Here is a 19,053-nt window from a genome sequence, read left to right as displayed (position 1 = left end):
CCTGCCCCCTCCCCCGCCCCAAGATTTGAAAGTATCTTCTTTCCCCATTGGTCCTTTTGGTCAGGTGTCAACCACGTTATCTGAGCTTCTTAACCCCTTGCAAGTAAGGAGGAATTCTAGGCTACCCTTAGCTGTATGGTTATGACAATGCTAGACTAACAAATTTATTTGATCATAAATAAATCACACTAAAGCTTATGCTCAAATAAATTTGTTAGTCTTGAGGGTGCCACAAGTCCTCCTAATTCTTTTAGAAGAGACTGAGTGGCCACCACTGCCCAAGGCCCTGGCAGTGACAGGAAATGGATTAGGTGAGAGATTCCTAGATCATCCCAGCAGGTGAACCACACTCCATGTTGTAAAGGAAGGCAAAAAAACCCAAAAAATCCAGCTCCCTGCCACTGTGACCTGGGGGAAAATTCCTTTCCAACACCACATGCGGTGATCAATTGGACCCTGAGCATGTGAGCAAAACACACCAGCCAGGCATCTAGAAAGGATTCTCTGTGCCACCTCAGAGCACTGCTTCTGCCCCCTCTAGGGTCTTGTCTCTAGCTGTAGCCAGTCTCTGATGCTTCAGAGGAACATGGGGGAAAAAATCCAGAACACATGTGGCCAAGTATGCAGTGAGGGACAAATTCCTTTCTGATCCCTACAGGTGACCAGCTGAAGCCTAGAAACGTGATATTAGTCATGTTCTTAATGCAGCGCTGCGAGTATTATGGAGTCAGTCCTGTTCTCCACATGGAAGGAGATGAACAGGAGGACTCAGATTCACAGATTCCAAGGCCAGACGGGACCACCACGAACACTTAGCCTGACACCCCTTTTCCCCCTCCACCCACCCCGACAGGCTATAGAATTTCTTCCAGAAGCTGGATTGAGACATACCTTTTTAGAAAGAGATCTAATATCATCTTAGATGTCAAGTGCTTGTGAGTTCACCACCTCCCTTGATAAACTATTCTAATAATAAACCACATTCATGGTGAGAAAGCTGCATCTTATTTCAAGGTTCTAGCTATTGCAGGAGTCTCAAACATGTGGCCCGCGAAGTTATTTCCAGCGGCCCGCCAAACTCCCCTCACCCCCGGCTCCTGCTCCTCCGCCTACCTTCCAGCACTTTCCCACCGCCAAACAGCTGTTTGGCGGCGCTTAGGACTTTCCAGGAGGGAGTGGGGAGGAGCGCAGATGTGGCACGCTCAGGGGAGGAGGCGGAGAAGAGGTGGGGTGGGGATTTGGGGAAGGGGTTGTATCTCCTATCCATGTGTCCTATCCATGTGTCCTATCCATGTGCCTCCTGCTCGCTAAAAGTTCGGTGGCGCACCGGGGCTAAGGCAGGATTCCTACCTGCCCCAGCCCCGCGCTGCTCCCGGAAGTGGCCGGCACGTCCTGGGGGGCCAAAGGGTCTCCTTGTGCTGCCCTGAGCGCTGATTCCACAGCTCCCATTGGCCGGGAACTGTGGCCAATGGGAGCTGTGGGGGTGGTGTCTGCGGGCAGGGGCAGCACGTGGGAGACCCCCTGTCCTCCCGCACGCACACACCTAGGAGCTACTGCCAGAGAGATATACCAGTCGCTTTTGGGAGCCGCCCAAGGTAAATACCACCCAGCCAGAGCCCTCATCCCCTCCCTCACCCCAACCCCTGCCACAGCCTGGTGAAAGTGAGTGAGGGTGGGGGAGAGCAAGTGACAGAGGGAGGGGGGATGGAGTGAGTGGGTGCAGGGCCTTGGAAAAGGGGCAGGGCAGGGACATGGCCTCGGGCCAAGGGCTGAGCTGGGGGGGCTTGGGGTTCCTGAACATTTTTTAATCAAAATGCGGGTCCTTGGGTTGCTAAAGCTTGAGAACTGTGATTTAGCTTCTTAACTGGTTAAAAGATAGGAAACAAAGGGAAGGAATAAATTATCAGTTTTTGGAATGAAGAGAGGTAAATAGTGGTGTCCCCCAGGGGTCTGTACTGGGACCAGTCCTAGTTAACATATTCATAAACCATCTGGAAAAACGGGTAAACAGTGAGGTGGCAAAATTTGCAGATGATAGAAAACTACTCATGATAGTTAAGTCCGAGGCAGACTGCGAAGAGCTACAAAAGGATCTCACGAAACTGGGTGACTGGGCAACAAACTGGCAGATGAAATTCAATATTGATAATGTTGATAATGTAATGCAAAGTAATGCAGATTGGAAAACATAATCCCAGCTATACATATAAAATGATGGGGTCTAAATTAGCTGTTACCACTCAAGAAAGAGCTCTTGGAGTCATTGTGGATAGTTCTCTGCAAACATCCACTCAATGTGAAGTGGCAGTCAAAAAAGCAAACAGAATGCTGTGAATAATTAAGAAAGGGATCAATAATAGGACAGAAAATATGCCTCTATATAAATCCATGGTACGCCCACACCTTGAATACTGCGTTCAGATGTGGTCGCCCCATCTCAAAAAAGATATATTGGAATTGGAAAAGGTTCAGAAAAGGGCAACGAAAATGATTAGGGGTATAGAATGGCTTCTGTATGAGGAGAGATTAATAAGACTGGGACTTTTCATCTTGGAAAAGAGGCGACTAAGGGGGGATATGATAGAGGTCTATAAAATCGTGAGTGGTATAGAGAAAGTAAAAAAGGAAGTGTTATTTACTCTCTCATAATACAAGAGCAAGGGGTCACCAAATGAAATGAATAGGCAGCAGGTTTAAAACAAACACAAGAAAGTATTTTTTCATGCAACGCACTGTCAACCTCTGGAACTCCTTGCCAGAGGGTATTGTGAAAGCCAGTACTATAACGCAGTTCAAAAGAGAGCTAGATAAATTCATGGAGGATAGGTCCATCAATGGCTATTAGCCAGGATGGGCAGGAATGGTGTCCTTAGCCGCTGTTTGCCAGAAGCTGGGATTGGGTGACAGGGCATGGATCACTTGATGATAACCTGTCTGTCCATTCCCTTTGGGGAACCTGCCATTGGCCACTGTCGGCAGACAGGATACTGGGCTTGATGGACCTTTGGTCTGACCCAGTGTGGCCATTCTTATGTGCATAAATGTCACATCATAAGGCTCATTTTCTAGCCCCTGGACCATTTTTGTGGGGCTCCTTTGAACTCTCTCCAATATTTCTGAATTCTTGAAGAGGGGACACCAGAGCTGGACACTTCTCAGTGTGCTCAAGAGCCCTTTTTACTGCAGCACTGCACGGAAACCACCTGCTGAGATGATTTGTCTACGATGAGTTCTCAATCCTTTTCCCATCATGTTAGGTATAACCTGTTTTCTTGGTTCCCACATTTATTATCTTGTATTGGCTGTGTTAAAACACATTTTGTTGCTTTGTTACCACTTTATCAGGTGATTCAGATCACTCTAGCAGTATCCTGTCCTCATGATTTACTGACCCCAAATCTCTGTGTCATCTGCAAACTTTACCAGCAAAAATTTGGTATCATTGTTGTGACGATGTGACGCAGCAGGGAGGGGGGAGTGTTGACCTGGGAATGGGCCCTGGGGATGGGAGACCTGAGAGCCTGTCACCTGAGCCAGGAGGGGGAGGGGGAGGTGACACCTCTGCCCGGGAATGTGAAGACAGGCTGCAGGAGAGAGCCTGCTGGGGGGGCGGGGGTTAGTCTTCAGTTTGGGGCTGGGTGGAGGAACACAGGGAACCCCAGGGCTGGGGTCTAAGCTCCCTGCTCCACCAGAAGGACTTGAGTGAGGGGTCCTGGGTGTACCCACAAGCTCTGTTTTGGACTGTGTTCCTGTTGTCCAATAAACCTTCTGTTTTACTGGCTGGCTGAGAGTCTCAGTGAATCCCAGGAAGAGGGGTGCAGGGCCTGGACTCCCCCACACTCCGTGACAACTGTCTAGACCATTGATAACAATAGTAGCTAGCATTGGACTAAAAACTGGTCCCTGGGGGACTCCACTGAAAACAACCCCACTTATTCATGTATCTCCTCATTGACCTACATTTTGAGATCTATCTGAAAACCAGTTTTTAATCTATCTAATGGGTGTCCTGTTAATTCCATGTCATGGAAGATTTTTTTAATCAAAATGTGTTCTGGTACAAAGTCAAATGTCTTAGAGAAATCCAAGGAAACTATATCAATACAGTTACCTTTATCAAACAGATCTATAATCCTTTAAAAAAAACCCAAAAAAGCAACAGGTTTCTCTGACAAGCCCTTGCTTCTATGAAACCATGCTTACTGCATGGAGTATATTTTTAGCCTCTAATTCTTTGTTAATGAAGTCCTGAATTAGCCATTCCATTATTTTACCTGGGATTGGTGTCAGGCTAACTGCTCTGGCCCCCCTGGCTAACCCCTTTTGCCCTTTTTAAATATTGGAACTATGTTGACAGTTCTCTAACCCTTTCGAATTTCCGCAAATGAATTAAATATTAGCATTACTGGTTTCAGAGAGCTCCTCACCTGGTTCCTTTAAGGTTCATGGGGTAAGTTGCTGGGCCTGGTGATCTGGAAATGTTTGATTTTTAGCAGATGCTTCCTCTCAGCCTCTGCCATTGTAGTTGGTAAATTCCATCACCAATAACTTGGCATAAACCAAATCCCATTGCATTTTTGACTGTCCTACAAACATATGTCTGATTTGCTGCCCAAACATTTACCTGCTGTTTCTAAGGTGTCCCCTCGGTGAATCTTTCAGATTATTTTCCCCACATGCATTTCCCCATGCTGCATTTTTCCATGAGTCTCCCACCATTGTTTTCTAAACACGTTTCTAACCTCTCTGGCTCCTTTTATATTGAATCCTTGTCCTCTTACTCCCCTCCCCACTTAACACCCTCAGTGTATTGTGCTAATGTTGTTTTACTCTCTGCTCTTCCAGATCACTCCCCAAAATGCACAAATGGGACCTATCAGAGCTCCCTGTGATCTCTCTAACCCAGTCGCTCTCAACCTATTTACCACTGTGGGCCTCCTACGCAGCTCTCTGGGTGTTGTGGGCCATATCCACACACTATACATACTAGCTGTGTGGCCCGGAAGATGTCACATGGGCCACAGCTGGGTGCTGATTGGACCACAGTCGGGCCTCGGGGGCTGTTAAACGATAAGATCCTGATGCCCCTGCTGATCTGTTGGAAAATAGTCAGTATGGTAAAGAGAGGCTGCTGTGAAGGATTCGGGGAAGCCATACTGCCTCACGACACCTGAGCGAGCAGAAGTGGAGGACAGAATCTTAGCAGCAGAAGAGCTTGTAGCACTGGCCTGCCAGTAATCTCAATTTGAGTGTAAACCCAAAATTATATGGTCTTGCACTGTATAAAAATGTATATAGCATTGTCATAAATATAGAGGGAAGAGTAGCATAAAATCCCTCCTTGGCAGCTGTACTGAATCGCCTTACCTGTAAGGGGTTAAACAGTTCAAATAACCTAGTTGGCACCTGACCCGAAGGACCAATGAGGAAAGAAGATACTTTCAAATCTGGGAGGGGGAGGATTTGTTTGTTGGGCTGTTTTGTTGTTGTCCCCTCTCTGATGGAGGGAGAAGCCAAGCAGGTACAACATCTCCTGAAAATATACCTGGAATAATCCATCTAACACCATAGAAATTGTAAGTAGGGCAAGGAAATGCATTAGGTTATCTTTTGTTTTAGCTTGTGAATTTTCCTATGCTACAAAGGTAGTTCTATTCCTGTTTTTGTAACTGCGAAGCTGAGCCCAGAGGGGAATCCTCTGTGTTTTAAATCTTTTTATTACCCTGTAAAGTTACTTTCAATCCTGATTTTGCAGGTGTAATTCTTCTACTTTTTTCTTTATAATAAAGTCCTTCTTTTAAGAACCTGATTGATTTTAGTGTCCTGAAGACAAAGGGTCTGGTCTGTGCTAAGGTAATTCATTGGTATATTATTCTCAAGCCTCCCCAGGAAAGGGGGTGAAGTGGCTTGGGGGGATATTTTGGGGGGATAGGGATTCCAAGTGACCCTTCCCTGAATTTTTGTGTAAATCACTTGGTGGTGGCAGCCATACCCTTCAAGGACAAGGAAAGGAATTTGTGCCTCGGGGAAGTTTTAACCTAAACTGGTAGATATAAGCTTAGGGGGTCTTTCATGCGGGTCCCCACATCTGCAACCCAGAGTTCAGAGTGAGGGGGCGGGAACCCTGACAATTGTAAGCTCATGAAATTTGCCTCCTCTCTCAATGTGGAGGAAGATATGCACAGCTTCCCCTCCACCGCAGTTATGAAGTGCACAAACTGAGTTTTGCAATAAACAAAGAACAAGTTTATTAACTATAAAAGGTAAATTTTAAGTGTTTATAAGAGATAGCCAACAGAACAAGGCAGATTACTGAGCAAATAAAACAAAACACGCAAACTAATCTTAATACACAAGGAATACTGGCTACAAATAATAATTTTTACCCTAAATGTTGTTTCAAGCAGGTTGCAGAATTTCTTGAAGGTAAACTGGACTGCTTGCAGCTTAAATCTTTTTTACAGACTGAACTGTCTCACCTGGACTCAGCCCCCTGCACCGAGTTTAGATCCTTTGTTTCGTCAGATGTTTTCAGAAGTCTTCCTTCTTGGGTGGGGAGGCAGTGGAAAAGAGCCTCGATTAATTCACTCCACAGCCTTAAATAGCATTTACATATGGCAGGAACCTTTTGTTTCCCAGTCTGACCCCCACCCCCCCTCTTTTAATGGAAAAACACTGGAAGCCCAAGACGGGGGTCTAGTACCAGCTGTCATAATCACATGATTCTGCAGTGTCAAAGCAGCAACCCAGGAAGCTTCTCAGGAAAACAGGAGATTAGTCTTATTGTTCTTCCTACTGGCCCATCCAGGCTGATTGCCTACTCTCTGGCGGGTGTTCCCCAAGTACACACACACTTGTAATTGTTACATAGTCAATATTCCTAACTTCAGATACAGAAATGATACCTGCATACAAATTAGATAATCACATTCAGTAAATCAGAACCTTTCCAATGATATCTCACATGACCCGTTTTGCATAAAACATCTTAGTTATGCCATATTCATATCATAAGTATATTTCTATAAAGAATATGGGGCATAACGTCACACCATTTATCTCTGGCTCAGCGTGGGCAGCATCTGCCATTAACATCACCAAAACATATCCATGAGAGGGGGAAACATTTCTTTAGGGGTAACAGATTTTGATTTGGTTGCTACCTGTCCCAGTTCCTGGGTGAACTGCACCTATGAACGCTCCTGGCCTTGTCGAGTGCATGCCCTCCCACCTGTCAGGCCTGGGGCCATCACCTGGCTTGGGGAGGAATGATGTGATTCTCTGGCTCACAGATGGGCCCTGAGGGGCACTTCCCCGGGTCCTAGCTGTGATCACCTCACCAGATCTGATTTAGGCTCAGACCCTGCAGTTCTGGTCCCTCTTGGGCAATGAGAGTTAAAACCAGTGATCAAACAGCCTCCTTCCAGCAAACAATCATTTATTTAGAACAAAAGCATTTCAGAGAAAACAGCTTAAAAACAGCAAACCAGACATTCTGGATATCCAGCTTTTCCCCTAAGGCTTCCCAAGCCCTGGCTCTGAGGCGGTACAATTCCTTTAGCGTCCCTCCGCAGAGTCTCTCTGTCTCAGCCTGTCTCCCTCGACAGCTTCTGGCAGCTTCTTTTTAACTGCTTAGTGTTTATCTCCTAGTTTCCAGCCTGGCAAAACAAGCTTGCATCTTCTTCGGAGACAAATTCCTTGAAGCTAACAGCTTTCACCAGCTGTTCTCAAACTGAGTTGGGACCCCAAAGTGGGTCGTGACCCCATTTTAACAGGGTCACCAAGGGCTGGCATTAGCCTTGCTAGGGCCCAGGACCGAAGCCCAAGACCCACTGCCCAGGGCCAAAACCCAAGGGCTTCAGCCCTGATGCAGGGGCTCAGGTTACAGGCCCCCTGCCTGGGGCTGAAGCCCTTGGGATTCAGCTTTGCCTTCCCGCCCAGAGTGGTGGGGCTCTGGCTTTGGCCCTGGCCTCCCTGCCTGGGGTGGCGGGGCTCAGGCGGGCTCAGGCTTTGCTCTACCCTCCTGGGGTCATGTAGCAATTTTTTTTGTCACAAGGGGGTTGTGGTGCAAAGAAGTTTGAGAACCCCTGGCTTACACCATTGTCTTTCAAGTGTCTGCTGGGGGGGGGGGGGTGTCTTTATCTAGATCTATTGTGTTGCTTGCCTATTTGCTCTTCCCACAGCCCCCATTCACTTAGATCAGTATAGTCATACAGGATATTCTAATGATGCAAAATACAGTAATTTCCCCTCACTAGCTCATATATAATGTTTAAATTGTTATCTAGCACTTTCCCAATGGCCATGCAGGGTGGGTCTTAAGTCATATGTGAAGCCTCTGTGAAGTACGGCCAACAAGGCATCCTCCACCTCCTTGCCTATCTGTGAACCTCTTGGCGTTCTTGTGGCCCCTGATCTCTCTCAGGCTATGGTGACCTGTGATCTCCTAAACACCTGTTCTGTGACTCATCCTTTCATGGGGGGGGAAGAGGGAGAGCTTAACCCCTTCTTCCCACTCCCTCTCACTGGGGGATCGCTGTCTCTTTGGTTCCCTCCTTGCCCCAGGCGGGTAGCTCTGCTGTCACTCCAACACACCCCTTCCCTGGTCTCCACACACACCCCAACATCACTAGAGCATGGAGCCGTTTGTGGGAGGCTAATTCAGCATGAGCTGATCAGGTTAGCAGCCCTGCCTCTGCCCAGTGGGACAGACACCTTAGGGAGAGGCACAGTGCCTAGCTCTACTGGCCTCAGGTTTCCAAGCCAGCGTGGGTGGAGCCCTTCCCTGGCTGCAATGGGAATGGGAAACGCTACAGTATCTGACACCCAGCCAAGCCTCTGCCTTTGTCCCGGGGGCTCCTTAGCAAGCAAACACCCCCTGAGCACCAGCTGTGCACCCTGCCCACTGCACAGCTGGCTCTGGAGCCTCCTGTCACCCGAGTATGGGGCCTGAAAGGGTCTGACTTACAGCAGCATCAGCATGGAGAGCCACACTCTGTCACTGGACCCAGAGCGGGAGAGTTCAGCCCAAATCATGGTGGGGCTAACTGGAGGATTAGAGCTGGGGGGCCCTCCGCCCAGAGAAGCAGTGTTCATTCGAGGCGGGGAGTGAGCAGCAATGCCAGCTACTCTGTGCATCCAGGTCAGTTTTCCCACATGGGCACAGGAGAGGGTGCAGGGGTTAGGGGCGCAGGGGGGAGGTGCAGGGGTTGAGGCAAAGGGGGCACAGTGCAGGGATTAGGGGTGCAGGAGGGGCGATGCAATGACGGGAGTGCCGCACCCACAGGGGCGCCAAAATACAAGTTTGCCCAGGGCACCATTTTCCCCTAAGGCTGGCCCTGCAGGCCAGTGATCCCAAATGGATCCCAAATGGAATCAAGTGTCTGGAGGAGGCAAGCATCCAGCTCTGGGACCAGGGGTGTTTGTGGGAGGAAGGGGACAGCCAGTGATTGTTTGGAGCGGGGTTCTGAATCCTACTTGGCCCAACCAGGGCTAGCCCTGGAGCAGCTCGGGATTACACTGTACAGAGCTACAGCCCATTGTGTTTCTGTTTGCTGTCAAGAACCCATTCAAGGCATAGGAACCAAATACAAACCCTGCCTCTCGAGATGTCACAGAAACCCATTTTAAACAACTGCCTGCCTTAGAAATAAACCAGTCCAAGTCAGTCACAAATTGCTGCCAGCCATGACAGAGTGCTGATCAGTCTTTGTGCAGGGGGGGTGCAGTTCTGAGCACTCAAACACCACCGCCCCCTGCTAGCCAGGCTCAGTAGAGAGCCCAAGGCATGAGTGGGCTCCAGAGACTGAGCTCCCTCTTGTCCCAATGGGAGCCCCTCCAGGGCAGGTGTGACATTGCACTCCATATGATTTGATGAAAATATGCTAATAAGAACATAAGAAGCGCCATACTGGGTCAGACCAAAGGTCCATCCAGCCCAGTATCCTGTCTACTGACAGAGGCCAATGCCAGGTGCCCCAGAGGGAGTGAACCTTATCCAGTTCTCTTTTAAGCCCTGTTATAGTCCTAGCCTTCACAACCTCCTCAGGCAAGGAGTTCCACAGGTTGACTGTGCGCTGAGTGAAGAAGAACTTCCTTTTGTTTTAAACCTGCTGCCCATTAATTTCATGGTGGCCCCTAGTTCTTATATTATGGGAGCAAGTAAATAACTTTTCCTTATTCACTTTCTCCACACCACTCATGATTTTATAGACCTCTATCCTATCCCCCCTTAGTCTCCTCTTTTCCAAGCTGAAAAGTCCTGGCCTCTTTAATCTCTCCTCGTATGGGACCTGTTCCAAACCCCTAATCATTTTAGTTGCCCTTTTCTGAACCTTTTCTAATGCCAGTATATCTTTTTTGCTATGAGGGGACCACATCTGTATGCAGTATTCAAGATGTGGGCGTACCATGGATTTATATAAGGGCAATAAGATATTCTCAGTCTTATTCTCTATCCCTTTCTTGATGACTCCCAACATTCTGTTTGCTTTTTGGACTGCCGCTGCACGGCTGCATGGATGTCTTCAGAGAACTATCCACGATGACGCCAAGATCTTTCTCCTGATTAGCTGTAGCTAAATTAGCCCCCATCATATTGTATGTATAGTTGGGGTTATTTTTTCCAATGTGCATTACTTTACATTTATCCACTGTGACAAAGTTCCTCTTCTACCTTGGGGGGTCTTGTGCTTATTGACGGGTTTGCTCACCTTGGAGCTTCACGGCAGCCCTCAGTTTGGCCGTTTTCGTGAATCCACAGTCCAGGTCAACCCCTCCTGTGTCTGACCAGGAGTTGGGAGGATTTGGGGGGAACCCGGGCCCGCCCTCTACTCCGAGTTCCAGCCCAGGGCCCTGTGGAATGCAGCTGTCTAGAGTGCCTCCTGGAACAGCTGTGTGACAGCTACAACTCCCTGGGCTACTTCCCCTTAGCCTCCTCCCAACACCTTCTTTATCCTCACCATAGGATCTTCCTCCTTGTGTCTGACAATGCTTGTACTCCTCAGTCCTCCAACAGTCTGCATTCTCACTCTCAGCTCCTAGCGTCTCTTGCTCCCAGCTCCTTACACGTGCACCACAAACTGAAGTGAGCTCCTTTTTTAAACCCAGGTGCCCTGATTAGCCTGCCTCAATTGCTCTTAGCAGCTTCTTGATTGCCTGCAGGTGTTCTAATCAGCCTGTCTGTCTTAATTGTCTCCATAAGGTTCCTGGTCTGGAACCTTCTCTGTTATCTTACCCAGGGAAAAGGGACCTACTTAACCTGGGGCTAATATATCTGCCTTCTATTACTCTCCTATAGCCATCTGGCCCGGCCCTGTCACACCACATTAAATTTCATTTGTCATTTTGTTGCCCAATCACTTAGTTTTGTGAGCTCTTTTTGAAGTTCTTCACAGTCTGCTTTGGTCTTAACTATCTTGAGCAGTTTAGTATCATCTACAAACTTTGCCACCTCACTGTTTACCCCTTTCTCCAGATTATTTATGAATAAGTTTAATAGGATTGGTCCTAGGACTGACCCTTGGGGAAACACCACTAGTTACCCCTCTCCATTCTGAAAATTTACCATTTATTCCTACCCTTTGTTCCCTGTCTTTTAACCAGTTCTCAATCCATGAAAGGATCTTCCCTCTTATCCCATGACAACTTAATTTACAAGAGCCTTTGGTGAGGGACCTTGTCAAAGGCTTTCTGGAAATCTAAGTACACTATGTCCACTGGATCCCCCTTGTCCACATGTTTGTTGACCCCCTCAAAGAACTCTAATAGATGAGTAAGACATGATCTCCCTTTACCGAAACCATGTTGACTTTTTCACAACAGTTTATGCTCTTCTATGTGTCTGACAATTTTATTCTTTACTGTTGTTTCAACTAATTTGCCCAGTACGGACATTAGACTTACCGATCTGTAATTGCCAGGATCACCTCTAGAGCCCTTCTTAAATATTGGCGTTACATTAGCTATCTTCCAGTCATTGGGTACAGTAGCTGATTTAAAGGACAGGTTACAAACCATAGTTACAGGTTTCAGAGTAGCCGCTGTGTTAGTCTGTATCTGCAGAAAGAACAGGAGTACTTGTGGCACCTTAGAGACTAAAATTTATTTGAGCATAAGCTTTCATGGGCTACAGCCCACTTCATCAGATGCATGCAGTGAAAACACAGGAGGACAATTTTATATACACAGAGAACATGAAACAATGGGTGTTATCATGCACACTATAATGAGAGTGATCAATTAAGGTGAGCTATTACCAGCAGGAGAGAAAAAAAAACCTTTTGTAGTGATAATCAAGATGGGCCATTTCCAGCAGTTGACAAGAACGTGTGAGGAACAGTAGGGGGGAAAAACAAACACGGGGAAATAGTTTTACTTTGTGTAATGACCCATCCACTCCCGGTCTTTATTCAAGCCTAAGTTAATGGTGTCCAGTTTGCAAATTAATTCCAATTCAGCAGTCTCTCGTTGGAGTTATTAACTATCGTTAATAGTTCCGCAATTTCACATTTGAGTTCTTTCAGAACTCTTGGGTGAATGCCATCTGGTCCTGGTGACTTGTTACTGTTAAGGTTCTCAATTAATTCCAAAACCTCCTCTAGTGACACTTCAATCTGTGACAATTCCTCAGATTTATCACTTACAAAAGATGGCTCAGGTTTGGGAATCTCCCTAACATCCTCAGCCATGAAGACTGAAGCAAAGAATTCATTTAGTTTCTCTGTGATGACTTGATCGTCTTTAAGTGCTCCTTTTGTATCTCGATCATCCAGGACCCCCATTGGTTGTTTAGCTGGCTTCCTGTTTCTGATGTATTTAAAAAACATTTTGTTATTACCTTTTGAGTTTTTGGCTAGCTGTTCTTCAAACTCCTTTTTGGCTTTTCTTATTACACTTTTACATTTAATTTGGCAGTGTTTATGTTCCTTTCTATTTACCTCACTAGGATTTGACTTCCACTTTTTAAAAGATGCCTTTTTATCTCTCACTGCTTCTTTTACATGGTTGTTAAGCCACAGTGGCTCTTTTTTAGTTTTTATTGTGTTTTTTAATTTGGGGTATACATTTAAGTTGAGCCTCTATTATGGTGTCTTTGAAAAGTGTCCATGCAGCTTGCAGGGATTTCACTCTAGTCACTGTACCTTTTAATTTCTGTTTAACTAACCTCCTCATTTTTGCATAGTTCCCCTTTCTGAAATTAAATGCCACAGTGTTGGGCTGTTGAGGTGTTCTTCCCACCACAGGAATGTTAAATGTTATTATATTATGGTCACTATTTCCAAGCGGTCCTGTTATAGTTACCTCTTGGACCAGAACTTGCGCTCCATTCAGGACTAGATCAAGAGTTGCCTCTCCCCTTGTGGGTTCCTGTACCAGCTGCTCCAAGAAGCAGTCATTTAAAGTAATTGAATAAGTGTGAATATAATGTCACTGGAATATGCTTCATGCAAAAGATCTCTTGTAAAGTATTATTACAAAGCTTATAATCTACTGAATGTGGTCATCCTATTTGTATAAATGTATCACTCTTGTATCTGAAACTAGAAATATGAAATATAATTCTAAGGTCCTATTGTAATTATGCAAAGTGTGGGCCATTAATGGATTTGGAATCTTGATGGCTCCCATTAACCAGGACAATTGACTGTAGATGGCTCAGTTTACTTGCAAGCCTTCCTGTGAGTCAGGCTGGGAAGAATGAAGGTTTGGGGTTTCACAGGACATGTGACCATGTCACCTGGTACTGGAATCCATTTTAAACCTGGTGTTTTTCCATTTAGAAGGAGGGGTGGGAACCCAGAGCAGGACAAAGGATTCCCACCTTATGCCAAAGGTATACAAGGTGATGGAACAGAACAAAGGGGGCTGCAGTCATGAGAAATCCCCTAGGTACCACCTGAGCTGAAACAAGGACTGTACCAGGGGACATAGGCACCGACTCCATGGGTGCTCTGGGGTTGGAGCACCCACGAAGAAAAATTGGTGGGTGCTCTGCACCCACTGGCAGCTCCCCCACCCCAGATCACCTCCACCTCCTCCCCTGAGCGTACTGTCCCTGCTTCTCCTCCCAGCGCTTGCAGCCGTGAAACAGCTGTTTCACAGCGTAATAAGCTGTGGGAGGGAGAGGGGAGGAGCAGGAATGCAGCATGCTCCGGGGAGGAGGCAGGGAAGAGGCGGGGCCGGGGATTTGGGGAAGAAATCCAATAGGGGCAGGGAGAGGGAGGAGTTGGGGCAGGGACTTTGGGGAAGGGGTTGGAATGGGGGCAGGGCTGGGGTGGGACGGGGGGACGCAAGCACCCACCAGCACCGGGAAAAGTTGGCGCCTATGCCAGGGGAACGGATTGGGCCCAGACTAGGAAGGAGTATAGTCTGTGAAAGAAGCTTATTGGAACATCTCTGAGGGTGAGATTTACCTGTATTTAGTTTCCTACTGTATTAGGCTTAGACTTGCATGTTTTTGTTTTATTTTGCTTGGTAATTTACTTTGTTCTGTCTGTTATTACTTGGAACCACTTAAATCCTACTTTTTATACTTAATAAAATCACTTTTTGCTTATTAATTAATCCAGAGCAAGTATTAATACCTGGGGGAGCAAACAGCTGTGCATCTCTCTCTATCAGTGTTATAGAGGGCAGACAATTTATGAGTTTACCCTGTATAAGCTTTATACAGAGTAAAACGGATTTATTTGGGATTTGGATCCCATTGGGAACTGAATATCTGGGTGCTATAGACAGGAAGCACTTCTTAAGCTGTTTTCAGTTAAGCCTGCAGCTTGTGGAGGACATGGCTCAGACCTGGGTCTGTGTTTGTAGCAGGCTAGCGTGTCTGGCACAACAAGGCAGGGCACTGAAGTCCCAAGCTTCCAGGGAAAACAGGCTCAGAGGTAGTCTCAGCCACATTAGGTGGCAGTCCCAAGGGGGTCTCTGTGACCCAACCTGTCACAGCAGGATTAAGATACACGGGAGGGGGATGAGCAGGGGATGCTTGCCCTGCTGCTGCCTATGCTGGGCCTGCTCTGGAGAGAGGGGGCTCTCAGTGCCATAGCCTCTGTTTACACTGTCATCACCACAGACTGGGTTTAAACTCACTACCATACTATACAAATGAACATGAGGGGTAACAGATGCCCTAATCACAAGTCCAGCCTTCTTCCCGAGTGGCTGCCTTGCCTAGTGGCATCACTTTGGCCACCAGGGTGACACCATTCCATGCAGATCCTACAGGAATTTAGAGGTTGCCACACTGTCTCAGATCAGTGAGCTTTTGAGTCCAGGATTCTGTTCCCAAAAGTGGCCAGGATGAACAGCTTCACAGGAAGGTGAAATGAACCCTGCAATAAGCAATGATGGACTAACCTGCCCCCAGAGAAGTTTCCTCCTGAAACATCCCCATTGTTAGAGATGCCCTGGAAAACGAGGGCCTCGATCCCTTCCAAAAGTTTTGTTCTGTCATCTTTATGATTATAACCAAATATTCCTGTCACACCCATAGATGTCCAGGCCCGTTTTTGAATCCTGCATATTCTTGGCCTCAATGATTTTTTGTGGTCATGAGTTCCAGAGGATAACTGTGGTTTGTGTGAAATAGTCTTTTCTTTGTTCAGTTTTAAATTTGCCATTTTTTAAAAAATTCATTGAATGTCCCCTTCTTCATCTATTATGAGAAGGCTGAATAGAAATTCCTGGTCTATTTTCTCTGGATCACTCAATTTTGTACTTTTATCAGGTCTCTTCTTCATTTCCTTTCCAATGATTTCAATACCTCTTCATATGATTTTCCATATATTATTCTCATTGTGCTTCTCTGAATCTCCTCTGTTTCTGCAATACCATTTTTGAAAGAGAATGACCAGAGATGACCAAGGATTCCAGGTGAGTGCCATGCTACTGATTTACATAAAGGCATTATAGCATTTTCCAATTATTCTCCAACCTATTCCTGGTGCATCCTAACATTTGTTTGTGTTCTTGACTGGTGGGCGTGGGGGGTGTCCAGCTTGCTACTGCCCTGCCCTTCCTCTGGGTGGTGGTAATCCCCCCCGTGTTCCATCCACTAGTCTTCTGGTCCGCATGGGAGCTCACTCTTGGAACTCACGTAAATATTTAACAACTTCTTTATTAATGATGCGAGGCTACAGCCACTGGAGCTCTGCTGATCAAGCAGTGTCATGACGGGGTAACTGTCCAGGAGATAGCTCCAAAGAACTGGTAACAGCATATAATACTCTATAGGTAAACAAAGTAACCAAGTAACACAGAGCCTGAGCTGTTGCTGGGTAAACAAGTTAACCAATTACAAGCTGTTGTTTGGTAAACCGGTGCCTCTCACATGAATTATAACCATAAGCAAGGTTCTGAGACCTGCGTACTTCAGACCAGGAGTCCACTCTGCATGTGCAGACCCAAAAAGGTCACATAACGGGCACTTTGATTGACAGCCCTAGGCTGCACTTTGCTTGCCACAGCCTGGCAGTACAGCCTACATTGACCTCTCCTGCATATTGAGAAACATCTTCATTGAGCTGTCCATTCTGAGTTAATGTACATCTACAGTTAATCTAGAACTCAGGGGTGGAACTGAGTAGTTCATATTATTCTGTGTGTATTTATTTGCATTTGTCAAAATTTAATGTTATCTGCCACCAGGCGGCACATTCACCCAGCTTGGTTAGGTCCCTCTGAAGTTCCTCACAGCCTTCTTCAGTCTTGACAAATCTAAATAACTTTGTTTTATCTGCACATTTTACGCCGTCACTGCTTACCTTCTTTTCCAGATTATTCATACGTATATTAGACGACAACTGTCACAGTATGGACCATTTTGGTTCCTGGCTTTCAGGCTTGGCCATGAAGAAATTGACCTTTTATTCCTCCTTTTTGTTTTCTGTTTCTTACCTAATTTTTGGTCCAGGAAAGCACTTTGCCATTCTCTACAGGACAACTTAGAGGCCTTAGAAGGCCCTAGTAAGGGGCTTCGTAAAAAATGTTTTTAAAGTCTACATAAATTGGTCATCTGGTTCCCCTTTATCAACTATTTATTGACACACTGTAAGGAGGGGCGCGTCTCTCCCCTTCTGACAGGGCGGGAGGCCACGCCTCCTCGCTGTTTCTTAAGCAGGGCGCAGCTCACCGCTAGTGAGCCCTCCTGGTGATTAATCCAAGCAGCAGTTAGTCCCTCTGCCCAATCCCTCAATCAGGGTAGTGAGCAGGCCTGGCTGACAATCAGCCCAGGCCTTAATTAGTCTTTCCACCCCAGTCTCTCAATCAGGGCAATTCACAGTTTATAGCTCCGGCTGAGTCTGTGCAATTCAGCCCAGCAATTCAGGGTGGGGAATTCGCTCCCAACCGGAAGCGACAGCGAATGCGCCTGGCGCCCCAGCATCAGCAGGTGCCAGACCAATTCAGGCCTCCTGGCCTATCAGTGGGGAGGTGGCCAGGTGCCTGGGGTAGGGAGATGCAGGCCCTCCCACTCCCAGCCCTGGGCCCTATTAGTGGCAGGGTAGTTCACCACTAGGTCAGCAGGGATCCACCCGTAACACGCTAGCCAGGTCACAATAATTCCTCAGCCAAACCCTATTCAGGGTCCCTGGGCTCCTTCCTACCTTCCCCAGTTTGGGGCACCTGGGTTCCGGGGTCATCCTCGGTCTCCCCTGGGTAAACAGCCAATGGCAGCCTCAGCAGTTCGTCAGCATTGCTGGTCTCCAGCAATTCAGGTAACTTCTCTGGACAGACAGGCAGCCACGTCCTTCAGCTCCAGGCTCCAGCAGCAAGGAAGAGACATCCTGCTCCTCTGGAAGCTCTCCCCCTACTGAGCTAGGAGGCTGGCCTTTTATAGTCCAGCCTCCTGTCCCACCCCTCTGCTTCCGGTGGGGCAGCCACAAGTGGCCTGGTTCTGTCCACCAGGGGTTGATTTCAGGTCTTTCCCCTTCTAACAGGGCGGGAGGCCATGGCTTCTCACTACACACAATAATAGAATTCTGAAAGATTAGTGAGATGTGATTTTCCTTTGCAGAAGCCATGCTGGTTAGATCCTGTCATATTATGATCCTCTAGGTGTTTTATTTTAATTATCATTTCAACCAATTTACCAAGTGCAAAGTAAGACTATTGCTCTGTATTTTCCTGGATCGGCCCCACTGTCTTCTTTAAACAGAGGTAGAATACTTGCTACCTTCCAATCCTCTGGCATAGTAGCTCATTTTAATGAGAGATTGCATATTATTATTAACAGCTCAGCCTCTTCATTCTTAAAGTTCCTTCCAAACTCTGGAGTGTACGCCATCCAATTGTGTGGACTTGTTGCTCATTAATGTATCAGTCTGTACCATGGAGAAGGGACTTCATTAAGGATATTATCATATGATATCTTGCCCAATATATGCACAATTTTAAAAAGATGTTAAATGTCATCAAAGTCCCGGGCCTAACATTCCGAGGCCCACCATTAGGGACTAGACACCATTGGAAAATAAAATCTATTAGTCGTACGAGGGAATATACAGACTAAGGGACAGATTGGGCATGCATGTATGGATGGCAAAGTAAGGTGACCACATAACAGTATTTAGTCCATTGGGTCATCTTCAGTCCATGCATTATGCCTTTCTGGGTCAATGGGTAAACATCCTCCCTGTAAAAATACAAAAAGTGGAGGAATGTAGTAGAAAGATAGCCTGAAACATAAGGCCTTGCCTGGTGTGAGGCCTAAGGCCTGAACTAAAGTAGTGGTCAAGCTTTGCAGATATAAAGCAAAGCAGCAAAGTGAGGAGAAGTCAGGCTTTGCCTGCTTGCAAGCTCACAGAACCTGGCAAGAACAGGGCTGGTATTGCAAAAACATACACATTCCTAAGAAAGGCTCGGCACAGGACACACACACAAACACATTTCAGAAGGATAGTACCAGAACATCCCCCCCAAAGGAAATGAGAACACACTGACCCCTCCTGAAGATGCAGTCAAAATGACAGAGTGATGAATAGAGTTGTTTTGATCAAACCAACATGTACAAGGTAATGAGCAGTAACTAATCACGTCAGAGGGGCAAATATG

Source organism: Chelonia mydas, chromosome 27, assembly GCF_015237465.2.
Source record: "Chelonia mydas isolate rCheMyd1 chromosome 27, rCheMyd1.pri.v2, whole genome shotgun sequence".
Classification (NCBI taxonomy): domain Eukaryota; kingdom Metazoa; phylum Chordata; order Testudines; family Cheloniidae; genus Chelonia; species Chelonia mydas.
This window is presented reverse-complemented; position numbering follows the sequence as displayed.